The sequence below is a fragment of the Oxyura jamaicensis genome, chromosome 4 (genome assembly GCF_011077185.1).
Source record: "Oxyura jamaicensis isolate SHBP4307 breed ruddy duck chromosome 4, BPBGC_Ojam_1.0, whole genome shotgun sequence".
Taxonomy (NCBI): domain Eukaryota; kingdom Metazoa; phylum Chordata; class Aves; order Anseriformes; family Anatidae; genus Oxyura; species Oxyura jamaicensis.
Genome location: NC_048896.1, coordinates 21,733,244 through 21,745,088, shown reverse-complemented (window position 1 = coordinate 21,745,088; position 11,845 = coordinate 21,733,244). Strand labels below are relative to the sequence as shown.

The 11,845-nt window shown below is 42.7% G+C and overlaps 1 long non-coding RNA gene across 1 annotated transcript; it reads left to right on the top strand.

Moving 5' to 3' along the window:
- The first annotated feature begins 5,499 nt into the window (after positions 1 to 5,499).
- LOC118166863 lies at positions 5,500 to 10,890 on the top strand. Its single transcript, XR_004750768.1, has 3 exons — positions 5,500 to 8,704; positions 9,542 to 9,589; positions 10,855 to 10,890. It is a non-coding gene; the product is annotated as an uncharacterized LOC118166863 (long non-coding RNA).
- The last annotated feature ends 955 nt before the right edge of the window (positions 10,891 to 11,845 follow it).

Here is an 11,845-nt window from a genome sequence, read left to right as displayed (position 1 = left end):
CTCCTTCTCTCCTTCTCTCCTTCTCTCCTTCTCTCCTTCTCTCCTTCCCTTCTCTCCTTTTTTTTTTTTTTAAAGTAATATATCTCTTGAACCACGTATGCCATGCTTCCTGTCTTCTCACAAAATAACACTTTTCTTGAGAAAACCAGATCTGGCAATCCTTTACGTGTTGTGTAGCTGCAGGCTTTGGAGGTGTTGCACGGGGAGCCATAGGCCTAGTCAGATGCTGCAAAAGAAGTATATTTTGGGGTAACTTAAGGGGTGCCTGGGACCACACAGTTATATGAACCCCTCAGTCTTGCAAGCATTTCTGTAATTTTTAGTGCAACCACTAAACAGTACGAGATGCAGGAACAATTTCTTCACTGCCATCCCAGAAATATGTTGGCGTCTGGAGTCCGTGTTCAAATAATACTAAGAAAAGAGCTGGTTATTCAGCTGGTGTTCCTGTTAATGTTATTAAACCCATTTTTGAGCTGATGGCGTGTTGCTCACTGGTTGGAGCGAATGAAGTGGCTGTGTCAGCCTTAGAAAGTCCAAAGCTTTGGTCTAGGAGCACAGGTGAAGACAGGGTTGCGCTAGTGGGGACAACCTTCACCGGAAACATTTTTATTTTCTTTGAGCCAGTGCAGCCAAATATATATGGCTGCCTTCCTGCTGCGTGGGGTGATACTGTACCTGAGGGATGGAGGGGTGGCTTTTGTTGGGGAAAATGTTCACAGACTGCCATTTCAGGCCCCTTTGGGTCTTCAGAAGTGCTCAGTGTCGAGCAGCTGCCACGCCAAGCACCAGGAGCCACAAGGACATGGTACCGAGTCCGTAGGGTAATCTTGTTGTTTCATACGTTAGCCTCAAATGGGGACAGAGCTCATTTAGGAACCTCTTGCTGACTCTGGTGTGGAGCTGGTTTCGAAATCTGCGCCTTTAGCTGGAAAACTTTCCGACTTACACGTTGATCTGATTATTGCAAGCCTGTAAATAGCTTTTACGGTGCAGCTCGGTCACATTACTGATTCCAGGTTTCCATCTCACTTCTATCTTAGTTTATTTTATTACAGGGAATGATACAGCCCAGAGGGTTTTTCTTCATATCAAAGTGGCCAATACTTTTCTCGTAAAATGTAGTCTATATCTGATGGAAATGGGTTCAGCCTACAAAGGAAATATTCTGAAGGCAGTATCAGCATTACGAATCTTTCATTGGCCTAGAATTGGGTAAGACCCAATCCTGCAAACATCCTCGTGAGTAGTTTACCTCAGGTTACAAAAATCCTCTCAATGTCAACAAAGCTGCTTTAATGTAGCGTGTCTGAGAGTTTTCAGGATGGGATTTAAGGCTTTAATTCAGCATAACACTTAAGCTTATGCTTAAAATTAGGAACGGGCTCATGCTCAAAGGGAAGCATGTGCTTTCCATTGCCAAACCAGGATGATTTTAGTCCCTGTCCTGTGTCAGGGGCCCTGTCCCCTGTTCAGGCCACATGCCTGGGCTCTTCTGCCTGCCCGGAGCCTGCCTGAATTTAATGATGTTGCTGGCAAGTGGGTCTTTCAGCTCAAATCACAAAAATCAGAGTCACAGCTTGTAATTTGCAATTAACAACTGATGACAGTAATGACAGCAGAGCAAATACTGAGTGCATTAACTTATTAATAGTTCATTTCATGAGTTTCAGGTCACTTTGTGCAGCAGTGCTGTGGGCTGGCTTTGGCGAGCCATGTTTCTGGTCATTACCCAATCTATCTGCTGCTTTAAAATGGATCATGGCTTTCTGTCCCTTTGTTCCTTGCCCTGGTAGGAGATCTGGGAGTCTTGTGACATGCTGCTCAGGACAATTTCATGAAAGCTCAAGGAATGGAAGAGTTGAGTTGACAGGCTGGCATGCCAGTCAGATATCCTCCACTCTCAGGCCTGTGCACTCTTAGCTCTAGTTGCCTTTACTTAAAAATAGGAATTTGGGGGTGACAGTTTTGTAAAATGAAGCAATTTTGCCTTCTAAAGAAGCCAGTAATGAGGGGAGGTAAAGCAATCACTGAGGGTCTGTGAGGGTTTAATCTGCAAAATGTTCTACTTCATTTTGATATTTTTACCTGTTTTTAAGATGGTTAAATAATATCCCAAGTCAATTTCTGGCAGGACTTTTTAATTTTTTAAGAAGTCAATTGCCTTGACCTACCATTCCTGTTGTTCATTGCCTGCAGTTCTTGCAGGAATCTCACCTGGACCACTTTTGAAGTTGCTGCCAGGATGCCAACAAGTGAATACATTGCTGAGTTTTTTCATGTCCTGATCACTTGTTCTGGTAACTTCTGTTCCTGGTTTGGAGCAACCGTCTCGCATTACATTTGAAAAAATCTGTTTTTTATTTCTGGGCAGGAAATATCTTTGGGGTGTAAATCCGGTTGGCCAGGGTTTGCAGCAGTAGGAGAGCAGACATGGGCAGCGCTTCCTCGAGGGAAGGCTGGTGATGGTTTCTCTCTGTCTCTGCCTGTATGCAGAACCTTAAACCTAGCAGGAATATGATGCCATCAGTAATTCTTGCCCCATCCTGTCACCCATTTTGACTATGATGTGCCCCAGGCTGCCATCATCAGATGATGCTCAGCGTGCCCCTAGCATTGATCCTCACTTGTTAAGCTTGGATTAAAGCACCGTAGCCACTTCACTCATTCTGGTCCCAGATCTTTGTCACTTGTGATGGCCAGCAAAAAGCACCTCGGAAGGGGATGGCAGCCCCTGCCCTGCTTGCTGAGTGTGCTGGCACAGCAGCTGGGCTGGGGCTGCTTTTTGGCACGTCTCTGCTGAGACCTGCTGTCTGCTGAGCTCGGCCCCAGCCTGCAGGAGGATGAGGCGGCACATTGGGGTGCTCAGACTGCAAGTGGGGGGAAAAGCAGCCAGTGTGAGCTGGGTGCCAGCTTACTGACTTACCTGGAAGGGCTAACATCAAGACAGATGCAAATCCTTAGTGTGATCGCTGACCTAAGATGTCATGCTTAGTGAAAAGGAAGAAGAGAATATAGCACTAACGACAACTGCGATACAGTCATTGAGTACTTCAGCTTGAGAGATTTTTCCAGTGGTAATTAACATATTTAACTTATTTTTAAAGATTTACAAACATGAAATGCCACTAAGCATTCCATGCCATGAATGTCAAAGAAGCTGATAAAACTTTGGAAGCATATATTTCATCCATCATAACACTCTTGTCACTTAAATGGCACTCAATCCACTTAAAATTACAGCGATTATGGAAGGAACATCAAGTTTCATCAGCAGTGATTACGCTGTGATTATCACACGCACTTCTCAGGGCTTCTTTTGCTCTTATGCAACTGCCAGTTTGCAAATATATGTTGGGGAATAGCATTTGGGGCTCCATAGATAAACCTGGCTTTTCCATCCCATCAGAGTCAGTCTTTTCACCATTTAATTTGTACTTTGGGCAGGGAAAGTTAACTCTTAAGAGTGATTTGGAGCGGGAAGGAAATTAAAATGACAGTGAAGACCTCCTCCGGATATGCAGAGGACCACAGGAGTTAAACGAAGATGAGGGGGGCTTTGGTCAGCCACTTTGGAGGCTTTTCCTGACTTTTCCTAGTCGATCCACTGAGACTGGCTAGCAGTAGTGAACCACCTTCTGTAGGAAAAGGGCTGGAGATCTACCTAGGTCTTCTCCTGGTGGAAAAGAGAGAGGGGAAATCTGTTTGTTTCCTTGATAACACCCTTGCTTATTTGCCTGGCTGAACTGAAAATGTGAGGCTTTGTATTTCCCTGGGAAGGTAGTAGCAGAGAGCTGAAAATGGAAAGCCTCATCCTGACTTAAGTTGCCATCAAGGGCAAAATTCCTACCAGTGCTGTAGACCTTTAGATGGCAAGAGAGAGTGTAGGAATTGGGAAAAAAAAAATAAAAAGGTACAAAATTGGTCTAAATATGTTTCCCATGAAATTGCTAATAATATGGAAACACACAAAAAAATGCACATATTTTTATTCTATTTTTATTATTGTGCCTTCATTAGCCATGTTTCCAAGAGGACTCTGCTCTCTGCAATCCCTTCTGAGAAGAGCAGCTGACCTCTTTTGGAAGTGTGACCTTCAAACAGTGACTACATTGGACAAATGTTACCTTGCCTTCGTGTCTGTTCTCAGGCCCATTGGGTTTGCTTGCTGAGCCCTCCTCATTTTTCCCTTTTTTTTTTTTTGGAAAGTCACTTCTCACTCAACTCTTTCCAGTCATGCAATCTGTCTCATGGTTGCCCTAAGGGTTGTACTGGTGGTGAGGGACTTGCTTTGATACTCCATCCAGCTTTTCGGGGGGCAGGAGTCCATGTTATCTGTCCAATAAGACAACATTGCAAACCATTTTGATAAGCACCGACTGCTTGGTTTGATCCTTGGTTATCCTTGCTTTGATTTTTCTCTCTTTTTTTTTTGCAATCCAATATCTCCAGCTGCTTGCAAACAACTTATGCTCCCGGACTGGACTAAGAGAAGTTTTTTGAAATTTAAATATATGTACATTTACATGATAAACTTAAGAAAAGCAGGCTATATTTTCTAGAAAAAGCTACTTTGGGGGAAAATATTTACTTCCTCAGTGGAAAGAAGAAAAACTCCGCTCTGAGTGCCAGATTTTCCAATACACACTGTAATGACTGCAGATTTATGCACTGAGGCAGGTAGTAAATCCCTCTTAGTATTGATCCAGGTTTAACTGGTGAATGACTGAGCACTTCTAACCTGGCAAAACAGCACGCCCAGAAATGTTGTGTCGCAAAATCCCAGGCTGTGCCTTGGAGAAAAAACAGATTTCTTCAGGTTGTCCCCAGGAACTAGCACTAGAAGGTCTCTCTGCCCTGCGTATGGCCGTATCGTCCAGGTATGAACTTTGAGGATGCATGCTGGGTTGTAGTTTCTAATTAAGCCAGGACATGGGGACTCTGTTGTAACTTCACAGCCACATCTTCCGTTGCACTCTTAGGTGCATCTATTACTTAAATGTGTGTGTGCAGAAGGGGAAGGAGAAGTAGAGGAGCTGGTGTTTTCCTTCTCCCATTCTTGTTACCTTCTGTGTCCTTTCATTTTGGAGATGTTCACCCTCCTAAATTTAGTGAAATTTTAGACATCCATGTGCCTTTGTTTTGCTGCTTTTTACCTTTTTCCACACCTTTTCAATACTTGCCCAGTGTTGGAAAATGGATAGTGTAATAAGTGGGATCCATTTAATTATGTGCCTTCATAATGGTTAATAGTGGAAATTTCAGAGCGTTACAAGTCCCTGATGATTAATTTTCCTTTTCTGATTTCTATCAAGATCAACTTGAAACCCATTGTGAGAGAGGGAGGGGAGTTGGTCTGTGCTTCCCCTTCTCCTCTTGGCCTTCTGCGATTCAGTCCAGATACAAACACATAGAAGGAAAACAACCTCTATTTCCTATTCTTCAGTTTTCAAAGACAGAAAGTCCCCAGAATCTGTTTGCAAGCATTTTTGAGTTAATCAATCGAAAAACTGAACATCCTGTCAAAAGTGACATTTTCTTGGATGGAAATCGATTTATTTATTTTCTTTGAAACTGCACATTTCACGAGGATGACTTGAGTCAGAACATTTTTACCAGCTCTTCTGAAGACTTGGTCATGAGGAAACCATCAAAATGTATGGGAGGAAATTTCATAAATAACAAAAAATGAAGCAACGCCTATGCAACGAAGCAGGAAATGAGTGCTGGCATCTGAAGCTTTGGTGGTGCTTTACACATCCAAGGAGGGTTATTACTCTGTTTTACTACTGCAGGTTGAAAACAACCCAAACCTTTCCCGGGAGGTGAAGTTCAAACCACTACATATATTTTTTTTTTGTTAGCTGTCTCACTTTTTATTGGTTTATTTTGAACTCTGTGTATGCATACAGCGTTGGAGGATTTACTCTGTAATGGGAGGAAGCCGTTTTTGTTGTAAAAGCCTGTCTGAACTACTGGTAGTCTGGTGGTTGGAACTTCAAAGCTTTTCCCTCAAGCAGCTGGGCATTTTTTGGTAAATGAGGAAACTCCAGCCATATTCTGCATCTTTGTCTGGAGGACCATGTGGCTTTTTCAATTTGCAGACCCCAAGATATCACCTTCTGCAGCTGGAAAGCCTTGTTGGCAGTGCTGTCCGATGGTCAGAGAATGCTGGCAACTAAGGACATCTTTCGTTAAGCTGTGTAATGTATCTGAAAACAAAAAATAGTATGGTTTTGGGTGCAAAAGCCCTTCTCGAAGTTAGATTTCGAAGCTAAGGACATTTGCTGACAGTTCAGTTGGATGTGTACCTGTTAGAGTATCTTTGAAAGAAAATGATATGCTATAAGCTGGTGCCTGTAGCATAGTGGGAGCGTTGGCAAAGGGAGAGCTGGTGATAAGCGTCTTAACTTGTGGAGGAAAATGAGAGCCAGGTCCTTTATAGCCTGTGAAACACGGCAAGGTTAGCGAGGGGCTGAGATTATATTGTTCCATGAGACTAATATCTTGAGTTTTATGTTTTCTGGTTCCCAGTACAGCTATCAGTCTTGTTCTCACGTTCGCTGTTGGACAGTGTTTTTCAGGGCTCTTGGAGTAGCTCAGGACCGAGAGATCAGAGAGGGAGTGACAGTTTTGTCAGAGGTTTTCCCCCTTCAGCAGCGTGTTCCTCATCTTCGAGTGGTCGTTTGAGCAATTGCTGATGCAAGTCTTAAATACAGGAGAAAAGCTTTCTCAGTCTTCAGAAGCATGAGTTTAAAACAATCAATAATTTCTGTGTTTTAAAAAGTTTGGAGAAAGTCACAATTTCACTGTTTCAGAATTCAGAGGCAGTGCTTCTGGTTCCACAGCTTAAGAAAAATGATATGCTGCACTGGGGAAGAGAAGTGCGATCCTTGCTTTCCCCATCTGCATCTGTTCCATCCCCTTTTATTCCTACTGCAGGTAGGAATAGGGTCTGAAGACATCAGCACCTTTCCTGTTAGAAACCATCATGCTTTCTGGTTAAATTTATATATGGGAGAGATAGATCCAGCCATGCTTATGCTAATGCTGGTTTAAAGAGCCACCTCCGGCTTTTTCTGCGAGGTAAGTATGTGGAGAAGCTGTGGACCCTCTCAACTGTTGTTTTGTCACACAAACACAGCAAGATACTTCAGTTTCTTCTCCTAAACTGAGCTGGCCAATAGCCTTCAAGTAGCACTATTCCATACATTTCCCCCCTGCCCTGGCTTTGTGCAGTGCCCACCCAATGGCAGTCCCATCTATCCTTCATCGTCAGCTGCATGGATTTGGCTTTTTCACAGCACCTTCAGACTGCTGCTTGGTAATTTCACAATCAGCCTATCCCCCAGAGCCTTCTTCAGCCATCGTTTCAAGCAGCAAGTGATTTTTTTTTGTCAGCAATTCCAGATTACCACTATGGACACTGCTCGGCTCCATCCCGAGGCATACCCCATTAATTCTGGCTGCAAAATGTTCCAAATTTGCTGTGGGATGGCAGTTCTTATCATCAGCAAATCGGATCGGCACGCTCCAAAAGTCACGCAGAGGCTATTAATTTAAATAATACGGAAAATTATTCCCCAAACTATTTTTTACCTTCCAGAGTGGTTCATTCCTCCCCAGTGCAATCTGTTGCTGTCCCTCCTTTGAGCTGATTTCTTAGCTGCTTTCAATTCCTCTGCTAATCCCCATTCTCTCCATTTCGAGTATTTCCCTTGTGGCATTATAACCAACACTTTATTGAAGTTTGAATAGACTCCATTCTTGCATGTCCTTTATCTAAGAAATGAGTTATCTTTCTAGAGAAAGCTACCAACTAATTCTTGTATGGTCTCTCTTTGGTAAGCTCATGCTATGCTTTTTCTTCTCTTTGTGTTTGTCAGCCTTTTATTGTTCTTTCCTTCAAAAGTTGTTCCTCTGCTGTCAAATTAACATTTTGTAATTGCCTCCAATTCACCCTTCTTCCTCACTTTCATGCTCTGTAGATTGATATTTTTCACTCTTATGACACTACTGTGAGTTGCTAGATTTAATAAAAATCCTCTCTGTTAGCACAGTGATCTCATGAGATTTCTATAAAGAATAAAAAGGCTCCCAAGGTGGAAAGCAAGCTCCTGGTGGCAAAGGAATTAGAGCCAAAAGAGATCAAGAAAGTGGATTTCCACTCCTACAGCTTAGAAACAATTCTCTGCCCTTTCCATGTTCCACTGGATGATGTCCTTCTTGCTCTTTGCACTTGGAAGTCTGTAGGTGAGGCTCAGTTAATTCAAGCTCTTTACCTTTTGGGGTCTGGGAGGACTTAAATTCACTGGGAATAGCTACAAGGTGCTTGCTTTGGGAGGGAAAAAACAGGATTTCTCCTGGGAAAGATGGAGATGTCTTTGTGCCATGGTGGGCACAGCTCCCTGTGGCAAGGTTCAGGGGAAGGCAGGCTTCTAAGTTGGCAGGTACTTGTTGGTCTTGAAGAGAACACTGTGGTGGACAACAATGCCTTTACAAGCAATCCTGGGGGCTTTTCTTTCGCAGTTACTGATGCTTTTGGGAGAGGGCTGTGGGACACCATGCTGTTTTTGTTTTTGTTGTTTTTTAACCATTGTTTATAATTATGTTTCACCATTGTCTAAAGTGGGCAATATGCCACTGTGCTCAGTGCTGTACCAGCAAGGTGATGATGCCTGCTCTGAGGGATTTCTAGTCTAAGGTGAGTTGGGATTTATGGCTGTTGCATGGCAATGGGGAGCAGAAAGTACCTTGTGGAAGGTGGCCCTGCAACCCTGCATGGGGCATGAGTGAAAACGGAGCCCAGTAACCATGACTTCCAGTTCAGTACCCTCATTTAGCTATAGCAGAGCTCATACTTTAATTCTGTATCCTTTTATCCTTTTTTGCGTTCATGATTTTAAATCTCCATAAATTAACTTATGTCAGTAAAAATTAATGTGACTTAATTTTCTTCCCTGCTTTTGCAAATTGAGTTTGGCCCTTGTGAGCATCTTTAAATGATCACATACCGCCTCTCTGACTTGTTCTGGGAGAAACCAATGTCCAGTGATGCAGAGTCACGTCCAGAAATGATAATAGGCTCCTAATGTGGGGAAGGGTTTTGAAAATCCATCCTGCAGAAAATGAGTGCTTGGGAAGCAGCAAAATTCAAGTGTGTCTTGGTTAATGGCTTACTTATTCCAGTGTGTGTGAGAGACAAAAGCCTCAGAAGGTGAATTTGAGATACATTGGTAAAGACTGCCAAATCAGGTAATATTTCATGGGGATTCTAGTGCCCGATTTCCTAATGATTTTTAGGAAATCCCCGTATCAGTAGGTCACGTGAACACAGAAAAATTGCATTTGGGTTGATTATATCTACTGCAAATAGGAAAGAAAATTTAATCAAGATGTTGTGTGTCTGAGAGCTTGAGAGCACAAAGGGTGTGGATGAAAGAGAACTGTGAAAAGCAATGCTGTGCAGAAGTGCCAGGCTTAGTGATGGACAGAGGTACTCATCAAATCTATGTGCTGTTTTGTTTCTTTTTTCCTGCAGGATTACCAGAATGTGATCTGGATTTCTTGGCTGGAGCTTGCGGAACAAGTGGGTATCACTAAGCTTCCAAATCCATGTTTGGACACCTTAATACATGGCATCCTGCACCACCCTAAAGGCTTTGACAGTGCTTGTAGGCATCGCTGCCCACTCATTAAAGCTCATAAATCAGACTACTGCAGATTGGAAAGTACAGAGGTGCTGAATTCTCCAGGTCATTTCTTTGTTTTTGTTTTTCTCTTTTTGGACAATGCCCAACACTCTGTCAACTCTGTGATGATCGCTGCAAAACCACATTGCATCTTGTCCATCAGCTGATGAGCAGTGCCCCTCAGACAACCCAGGAAACGGCATTAATTTGGCAATAAATAATTTCAGGATGTTTTTGTATTTTCTTCACCTTTTTTTCAAAAACAAAAACATGTCTTTGCCTTGGCAAATGTGAATTGTATACTAATATATGTAAAGGAATGTTTTTACCAGGCTTGATTGGAAGAGAAAAAGTATAATATCAAACTTTTTTTATATATATATATATTTTTAATTTAACCGTCTTTAAGTGTTGAGTACCTTTCTATTGCTAATCGTATTTAGAGAAGAGCTGTTTGGGAAACTTTTCTAAATGGTGGTAGTTTTTCACTGCAAAGTAGTGATTTGTCAAAGCAACTTTTTTTTTTTTTTTTTTTTTTTGATGAAATGTATTGGTTTGATATAATGTTCACTGTAAAGATTCCTCCAGGATGGATGGATGTCGGATGAAATGAAAACATGTGACCCCCATTACACCCCAGAGCAGTCAACAGCCCTGTGTTTGGAGCACATGGAGTTCAGACTGCCTGACTGTGTGTGCTAAAATAAGTTTTTCCTAGGTTTAGTCTGCCTCTCACTTTTTCCTCTCCACACTGCTACTTTTTGGGTTTCTCTGTTTTGTCCCTTCCCCTAACGTTGTCCCCGACATCCCATAGCTCAAGGTGGGCTAGGACAATGGCCTGGGCTCTTCTCTGAAAAATCCCTTTTCCAAATCCTCCTGCGTCCTCTTCTCTTTTAAATGGAAGCACGGCTCCAAGACAAGCCATCTCTCCTGGTGGAGAAAGAAGGCAACTGGCATCTGGGCATTCTTACTGGAAGGTCCTATTGGCAAAGTCAGTAGTGCTCTTCATAGATCTCCTTTGGTGAAGTGCTCCAGGAGTGCCAGGGATTGAAACCAGTCAAGAGAAAGCTAAAAGGCAGTACGATACTTGGGTGTATGTACTTCATATACACGTCACTGGAAGAGAAGCTAAGAGATACTAAAAGTTTTTTTTAATTGGCAGGAACTGTGTAACACCAGCCAGGAGCTGCAAGCTGAAGCTGGAGGAGTTTCATACCATGGAGCCAAGGTATGCTTTTTAAATATTTTATTTTTTTAACAGGGATACGTTAATCATCAGAACAGTTGCCCAGAAGATGCAATGGATCTTTATGGACTTCAAATTGTTGAATACAGACAACCTGTTACTTTAAAAATAGTTGGTCCAGGTCTGTACAAGTTTTTAGGCAAAATGGGAGAACAGCTGGTGAGTTCCTCTGCCTGTGATGGGAATGAAATGAAGAGTTTCTTAGTGACACAGTAGCCCTAAACTGTAAGTCCCTCAATCTAGTGTTAGGTTTAAGTACTACTAATGAAACTTTATGGATGCCTTTTTTACTTGATTGAGTGTACATTTATTTTGTGTGCTGTGCTAAAGAGTCTAAGCTGGCCTTTCTGTCCATATCCATAGAATCTGCAAAATGCATTCCCACAAGTAAAGGTGTTTTGCCTGGTCAGTTTGCCTTAATTTGTTTGGTTTTTATTTGTTTGCTTGCTTTTGTTTTGCTTGGATCCAGCATAAGTGCCAGATGTTACAGCTATGATTGGAACATTTTGTTCTCATATTTAGATGTGTGTGCTGTAACACAGCCAGGCTCCGCTGTTGTCTGTATATCCTTCCTTACACAGATGTAGTGCTCTTTCTCGTGTTGTGCCATGCAACACAAAACACACCTGTGCTGTGGTAATCCCTTGCCATGATTATGGAAGGGGAACGGCCAGGGTCTTTCCCCCAAGTCAAGGGAAACAGGTGCCCTTGGCTTTGCAAAACAACACCATTCAATTTTGACTGCCACACTAGGGCCCAGGTGGAAGATGCTGTGAGCTGGATGTGAGCAGCTGGGAGTGCATGAAGGTCGGATTCCCTTGCTGGTTGCAGAGCTGTAACTTGGCACAGTGGTGCCATGGTGCCACCAGTTCAGTCTCTTGCTCCGTTCCTGATGAGTTAGCATTCA